The following is a 7,850-nucleotide window of genomic DNA, read 5'->3' on the forward strand; positions in this document are numbered from 1 at the left end:
AATGGCTCCAATAACCCAAGGGTAGTCCTACTCAGAAGAATTTTAGGAACAAAAACACACCAGAGGTAGGGGAGAATTATACAGAGAGGATAATAGGGATCACAGGTAATCCAGTTTGGGCTACTACAATGTCTCCTTCTGGTGTACATGGAAAGGAGTCCATGCACATATCAAGAATTCAGTAAACATGTGTCTTGGGAGTTAGAAGCAAATTGAAAATATTTCACAGGTTTGTATTTTTACAAATATGAAAATAGTGGTATTGTGTTTGTATGTGTTTTTGTTTTGCCATGACTAGCATAAAACGTTCAGATCAGGAATCTAGACATACTCCCTATAAGGAAAAGATAGAGAAACTACCTAGATTCCCACGATGCCAAGAGCTATTATGAACACTGAGAGAATCCTAAGGGTTGGTTGCCATTTTCCAAGTTCAACCCAGTGAGCCCAACACTTTTCAGATTTGTTGGATTTCCTGGTTTTTTCCTCAGGTAGAATAACAGAATAATTTGATACTCTGAGTGTCAGAGATAGACAAACATAATATTATGTGGACATACCACATTATCAGCCTCATGATGATCTCACTGTAAATGTAGATTTATCATTTTTTTGGGTCTGATTTGCCAGTTCAATGTTTTATACAATCTCTGATTTGGGTGGATATGTTTTTATGCAATTCCCTAACATTCCTTTAAGTAAATTATTACTATTGGTGAAAGTCAAACCAGAATAATCAGCGTACAAAGTAATTGGCCAATCCTATATTAAATACTGAATGGCCTTTATGACCCCAAATTCAAAGTATTTTTGAAACCATATATTGCCCATTCAGAACTCCTAAAGTCCAAAGCCATATCTCATTGCTACCCTGTGATTATTGTCACTAACCTCAGTCAATTTAATACCCTAAAGGTCTCTGTTTTATTACATGATCCTAGAGGCAGACACATATGTACAGCTTTTCTAAGTGCATAAGTAGACTCCTGTTTCTCTTCAGACGATTGGAGTGGACCAACTTTCATAGTTCTCAATATGTCATCTTATTTTTTTCCTAGAGAATGGGTGATTTAACTATTTATTCAAAACAAAACAAACAAACAGACAAAACCTGGGGACATAATGCAGCTTTGAGCGCTACAATATTGAGGCTTATTCTTTGCGGTCAAAAATTCTGAGGTTATGGGGGATCTTATGAAGATGTGTGACAGATGACAGTCATCTTGAGACACTTTATCTCAAAGGTAAGATAGCAAACACAGCTTCCTCACTTTCAGCATAATTTTAGAACACCTTTGTTTTCAATAGATTTGCTCACTGTTTTTCTTCTAGCTTACTTTTGGGATCCTGTACTTCCTCCTGATTTCTGTTTCTCTTCTTCTGCTGGCAGGATTGCTCCCACCCACAACAATCTCCAGGGCCCACAGAGCTGAGGAAATAGTTGTCTGGTGGTGAGGCTGTCTTATTTAATATAGGAGCTGCCCTACTGCTGCCATGTCCCACTGGGACCTCTTAAATCATCTGTCCTCTTTAAATCATTATTTCATGTCAGCTCATCTGTGTGGATTAGGAGAAAGTTGGGTCATTGATAAAATGCATAACACAACTCCCTCATTTCTCCTAAAACAGGAGGCAGTATCTGTAATCTTCAGGAAAACCTTTTTAATCTGAGCTCTGAGAAGCTCCAACATGGAAAGAAGAAGAGATCAACTGAGGTTGAACTGCAAGAGCTGAAAGAAACCTACTCCAGACCCTCCAGGTAGGACACCTTCCCCGGAAAAAGGAAGCTTCTAGTTAGAGGCCATTAAGGACAATGACTACAAAAGTTTACTCATTCTCTTGTGTTTGGATTTTGGTGCAGATTGTTACTTTCACTACAAATAAGACTTTTATAGTATTTAATTCACATTATGATGTTCCAAAACCCTAGATATTAATACTTTTGCCTTCTTGGGCCCCTTCATCTATCAAATGGTAAGATATATATCCCATTGTGTTGTTATAAAGAGAATGTATTATTACTATATGTTAAAAGATGTTCTTCAACTCGAAACAACATGATTTTTCTTCTAATTTTAGAATAAATGAAAACATTTCTGTTTGTGCCCACTACGTGGGGTCCTATGCCCCCCAGTCTTAGCTGATCCAGGCCAAAAACCACAAAACACCATGAATTCAGCAGTTTGTAAACAATAGAAGTGAGCTGTTCTCAGTTCTGGAGTCTGGAAAGAGGCACTGGCCAATTTGTTGTCCAGGGAGGGCTGTTTTCCTAAATCACAAATGTCCCCTCTCTCTGCATCCTCTTATGATACAAGTCACAAGGCAGCTCTCTGGGGCCTGTTTTGTGATGACCCTAATCCCATTTATGAGGGTTCTGTTTTAATAATCTATTAACTCCCAAAATCGTCTACTTCCTAATACCATCACCTTTGGAATTAAGATTTCAATGTAAGTATGTAGGGGAGTGATATGGTTAGGCTTTAGTGTCCCTACCCAAATCTCATCTTGAATTGTAATCCCCATAATCCCTATAATCCTGAGGTGTCGAGGGAGAGATCAAGTGGAGGTAACTGAATAATGGGGGCAGTTTCCCTTATGCTGTTCTTGTGATAGTGAGTTCTCATGAGATCTGGTGGTTTATAAGGGACTTATCACTTCTCCTTCTTGCCACCTTGGGAAGAACGTGCATTGCTTCCCCTTCACATTCTTCCATGATTGTAAGTTTCCAGAGGCCTCCTTGGCCAAGCTTAACTCTGAGTCAATTAAACCTCTTTCCGTTATAAATTACCTAGTCTTGGGCAGTTCTTTATAGCAGCAGTAAAATGAACTAATAGAGGCAGACACAAGCTTTCAGTCCATAACAGGCCCAGTGTGTCCCCGGGATGGAGAAGAAAGGGAATAGAATTTATTAAATAATTTTTCCACATACCTACAACAGACTTACTCATTTTTGAAACTGAATCATTGGGAAAATTAGACCCTGGCTTAGAAATAAGGGGAAGAGAAGCTGGGCACGGTGGCTCATGCCTGTAATTTCAGCACTTTGGGAGGCCAAGGCAAGCAGATCACCTGAGGTCAGGAGTTCAAGACAAGCCTGATCAACATGGAGAAATCCCATCTCTACTTAAAATACAAAATTAGCTGGGCATGGTGGCACATGCCTATAATCCCAGCTATTTGGGAGGCTGAGGTGGGAGAATCACTTGAACCCAGGAGGTGGAGTTTGCAGTGAGACGAGATTACCCCATTGCATTCCAGCCTGGACAACAAGAGCAAAACTCCATCTCAAAAAAAAAAAAAAAAAAAAAAAAATGAAGAAGAAGAAAGAAAAGAAAGAAAGAAAGGAAGGAAGGAAGGAAGGAATAATCTTTTCTGAAATGAAAACTGCTGTGGTTTCAATGTCTTCCCCAAACTTCATGTGTTGGAAACTTAATGCACATTACAGTGTTGATAGAGGTGGGACATTTAAGAGGTGATTACGTCATGAGCAGTCTGCCCTCATAAATGGATTAATGCCATTATCATAGGAGAGGGGTCCTTATAAAAGTGGGTGTTTGGCTTGCTTCTCTCTCTCTCTCACCAGTGTGATACCTTTGTCATGTTATAACATAGCAAGACAACCCTCACCAGAGACAGTCCCTCAGCTTCAGATTCCTAACCTCCAGAATCGTTAAATAAATTTCTGTTCTTATAAAGAACATAGTCTATGGTATTCTGCTATAACAGCATAAAAAAGACTGGGACAAGAACTCATGGTTGTTTTTTTTTTTTGAGTTTTGCAAAGGTTTATAACCCTCCATTAGCATAATATGATCAATATGCTATGACTTTCTCAGCTACTTTCTCTAAAGTAAATGGATTAATAAACTAATTTTTAAAACATGCCGTCTGAGCAGAGTGAGCGTATCAAAACATTCAGCAGTGCCTTCAGAAACACAGCTTTTGCATGAAACTAGAGAAGTGGACACTCTACTACAGAACTCTAGAGATCTGAGAGCTTACTGTTTTGCTTCTGTGGACTGCAAATAAATTCCTGAAAGGCTTCTGTACTTGTTCAGAGAGTTCTTTATCTCTCTGGATTAGGTTCAGACATTTCTTGGAGTCAAAAATTTCAATGGGCACTTAACCCCAACCATCTCCCAGATCACATCTCCTATGGTCTTCCTTATATTTGATTCCTAGCCAGTAATCCTAATCATATCCTATAACATTCTACTACACTCTTCTGGTGGTCTCTGGGTTAATTTAGCTCAAGTTCTATAATTCTGTCCATTCTCCTACTTTAGGTCTCAGGTCCTCTTCCTTTGTATACAAGGTTCCCAACTCTTCCCACCTTAATTGGGATGGGCCTGAGTAAAACAGAGTAACCCAGGGGCCATGAGACAGAGTTTTACTGATTTGTATCACAGTCCTGCAAGGTGACTCATGGGGAGGCTAATCTTTAAGCTTTGCAGAAAAACCATGCAGAAAGGTGCCTCTGTGTTAAACTCAACTTCTGACACCATAGACCTTATAATATTGTCCAGTTATTTTCTTCTCTGATGCTTATAAAGAATTGCTGGCATTTCTTCATGATTCATTCTAAATTCAAAGTCTCAGTGTTCACATTATATTGTCATAACCAGTTTTACATAAAGGTCTCTCAAGTGTTCTCAGTATTTAAGAGCAAGAAGAGTATCAGTCAGGCTTGGACTGAAAGAACTGAGAGGCTACACACTAAGGACATGGGCTAAATCATCATTTTAAAAGTTTTTTTTTGTTTGTTTGTTTTTTTGTTTTTTTTTTTTTTTTACAGAATATCCAAGTCACGATCAAGATTATGGCTGACAGCAGGCTCTCATGCAAAATGAAGGCCCTGAAGGTGAAAAATGAGCACAATTCTTTATAAAAGGGGAAGTATTAGGAGATTTGCTCAGGGCACTTACCTCTCTAAACTTAGTTTCATTATTTGAAAATCAGGATAATAATCTCAAGCTTGTAGTAGGGTTGATAGAATTAAGCAAGAGAACCTTTATAAATGCTTTGAAAGGGTGCCTGACACATATCAGGCACTTAATAAAATTTTAATTTTCTAGTTTTAAAAAAGACAGACTTTGACCTTGGATACAATAATCAAAAAGCCTAGAGTTCTACTTACTCTAAAGAGAAGTCTTTACTTAGAAGCCAGCATTTTCTAACTACGTCTCTGGTAATAATGTCTGAATTGATCTTTGGCTCTACTGTCTCCTATTTTTTTTTTTTTTTATAGACAGATTCTTGCTCCACTGCCCAGGTTGGAGTGCAGCGACACAATCATAGCTCACTGCAGCCTCCAACTATTGAGCTAAAGTGATTCTTCTTCCTCAGCCTCCTAGGTAGCTGGGACTCCACACATGTGCCACGATGCTAATTTTTAATATATTTTTTTGTAGAGGCAGGGTCTCAATTTGTTGACCAGGCTGGTCATGAACTCCTAGCCTCATGTGATCCTCCCACCTAGACCTCTCAAAGGATTTGATCCACAGGATTTGAGCCACCACACCTGGCCCTATCTCTTCTTTCAATGGTTTCATTCTATTTTCAAAGTTATCTTCTTACACTAGAGAATGTTATTAGCACATATAATCCAAGGCCTCTATTGCCAACCTATAGCAGTAGCCTCATATGTCACTATATCTTCCTATATACTATATATTTTCAAATGACCAGGTTACTTGCAATCTTCCCAGTGCTTTTTCATGTTACTGTTCAAGTTGTTTCATCAACTTGGAATGCTTTTAAAAAGTCTATCTGGATAGGCACGGTGGCTCACACCTGTAACCCCAGCACTTTGGGAGGCCAACGTGGGCAGATCACGAGGTCAAGAAATCTAGACCATCCTGGCAACATGGTGAAACCCCATCTCTACTAAAAACACAAAAATTACCTGGGCTTGGTGGCACATGCCTGTAGTCCCAGCTACTCAGAAGGCTGAGGCAGGAGAATTGCTTGAACACAGGAGGCAGAGGTTGCAGTAAACCGAGATCATGCCAGCCTGGGCAACACAGCAAGACTCTGTCTCAAAAAAAAAAAAAAGTCTATCTGTTACAACTACCACCATTACTCAAATTTCTTACACACTCATTCTCAGGGTTAACATGAGATTTGCCTTTCTCTCTTCTGTTGGTATCTGGCTTAATTTAGCTCAAGTTTCAAAATTCTTTTCACTCTCCTACTTTAGGTCTCAGCTCCTCTCCCCTTGCATGCAAGGTTCTCAACTCTTCCCACCTTAATTGGGATAGGCCTGAGTAAAATATTCCTCAACAGTATCTTCTTCTCTTTGTTCTAATTCCACATTAGTTTTCTTATTACATATTAGGTGTCCAAGGTAGCTTGACACTAGGAAACAATGTGCCTTGGAGAAGGGACAAAAGTATTCTGGTTAATGGAAAGTATTAAGCACCACTATAAATTAATGACTCTGCTTTGTGATCTATATCTCAATCCTATGAGCAATTTTTGTTAATCTAGCACCAAGAAGCTGATCATTTTAAGGAAATTCATAAGATAAAATTTTTGGACCATCAACGCTAAAAGTCAAAGGATGGACTTTAGTCAGTTGAGCTAGTTGTCCTTCATTTGTGGCCTGTTAGTGTCCAATCAGCCCATTACCACTGTCTCACCACATGTTTATTTAATCCCAGGAAGGAATATAATGTTTTTTATAAAAGTGAAGAGAAGATATTTAGGGTATCAAAGGGTTGACTAAATCAACTCTTAAGTTGGAATAAGAATTGCTTCAACAACTATGAGATAATGGATTTAATATTTAAAATTCTTCCTCTCAAATGTTTTCAACCAGAAGATAAATAAAAATTTGTCCAGTGTTGGGATTTGATATCAATGCCAACTTCCTTATATAAGTTGAAATATCAAGAATCAAAATGATCCAACAGTATTTACATTTACAAATAAGAAGGCCCAGAGAAGTAAGAAAGATGTTATCATTATTCCATCTAAAATGTGATAGAAGGAATTAGAAACCAATTTTCCATTTTGCTTAAATAAAATAAACAGACTCCAAATTATTTACTATAACATCAATCTTAAATGCGCTGATTTTTCTTTTAGTGTATAAAATATTTTCAAGCTCATATTTTTTAAAAAAGTTTTCAAATATAAAAACGTTTTCAAAGATAGACTCCTATAACTGACCAAATGTTGTATGTTATTCTATGGGGTATTCAAATCAAATCAAGAACAAATTTTCAGTTAGGATTCAAGGAAGAGTAGAAGAAAATATAAATAGTATTCTCTGGATATTAAAGATTTTAAATTATTAAAGAACTTTATAAAAATTAATTTATATATTTTATAATAGATAAAGAAAACATATTTTAACAATTATTTGATATTTCTTTCCTCTTAGAAAAAGATAACATCTCTTTATAATCCAGGTATTACTTACAATTAAGTGACTATGGCAATGACAACAATTTGATATTTCACTTCTAGGTTAATCCAAAAAGTGGCTTCACGTTTTCATAAGCCACACAGCCAATGCCTACTGCAGGAAGCACCTTTATGATGTTTGGGGTGAAACCCCTGTAAAATCCCAGTTTTCCTTCCTTGGTATATATTTCTTGAATGAGCTGAACCATAGAAGTTATTTTTCCTTTTTCTACTAGAGCTATAAATTGGAAAAAAAAGTATAATTCAATATTTAATATTTATAAATTAAGATAATCCAAAGAAAAATGAGAATTTACAGAGACTGAAATTACTTCAGAATATATCTCTTTCCCTACCTGTAGAAGGTCTTGTGCTGTTCAATATGGTTGCCATTGGACACATGTGGCTATTTTTTTTAACTTAAATAAAATTAAGAAGTT

General features: G+C 37.2%; 1 long non-coding RNA gene across 1 annotated transcript; it reads left to right on the top strand.

The window, feature by feature from the left end:
* Positions 1–888: 888 nt before the first annotated feature.
* On the top strand, positions 889–5,325 carry LOC116545760. The gene is made up of 3 exons (XR_004266434.1): positions 889–1,244; positions 1,630–1,759; positions 4,796–5,325. It is a non-coding gene; the product is annotated as an uncharacterized LOC116545760 (long non-coding RNA).
* The last annotated feature ends 2,525 nt before the right edge of the window (positions 5,326–7,850 follow it).

This window comes from Sapajus apella, unplaced genomic scaffold (genome assembly GCF_009761245.1).
Source record: "Sapajus apella isolate SASKATOON/1434 unplaced genomic scaffold, GSC_monkey_1.0 scaffold364, whole genome shotgun sequence".
In the NCBI taxonomy this organism is placed as follows: domain Eukaryota; kingdom Metazoa; phylum Chordata; class Mammalia; order Primates; family Cebidae; genus Sapajus; species Sapajus apella.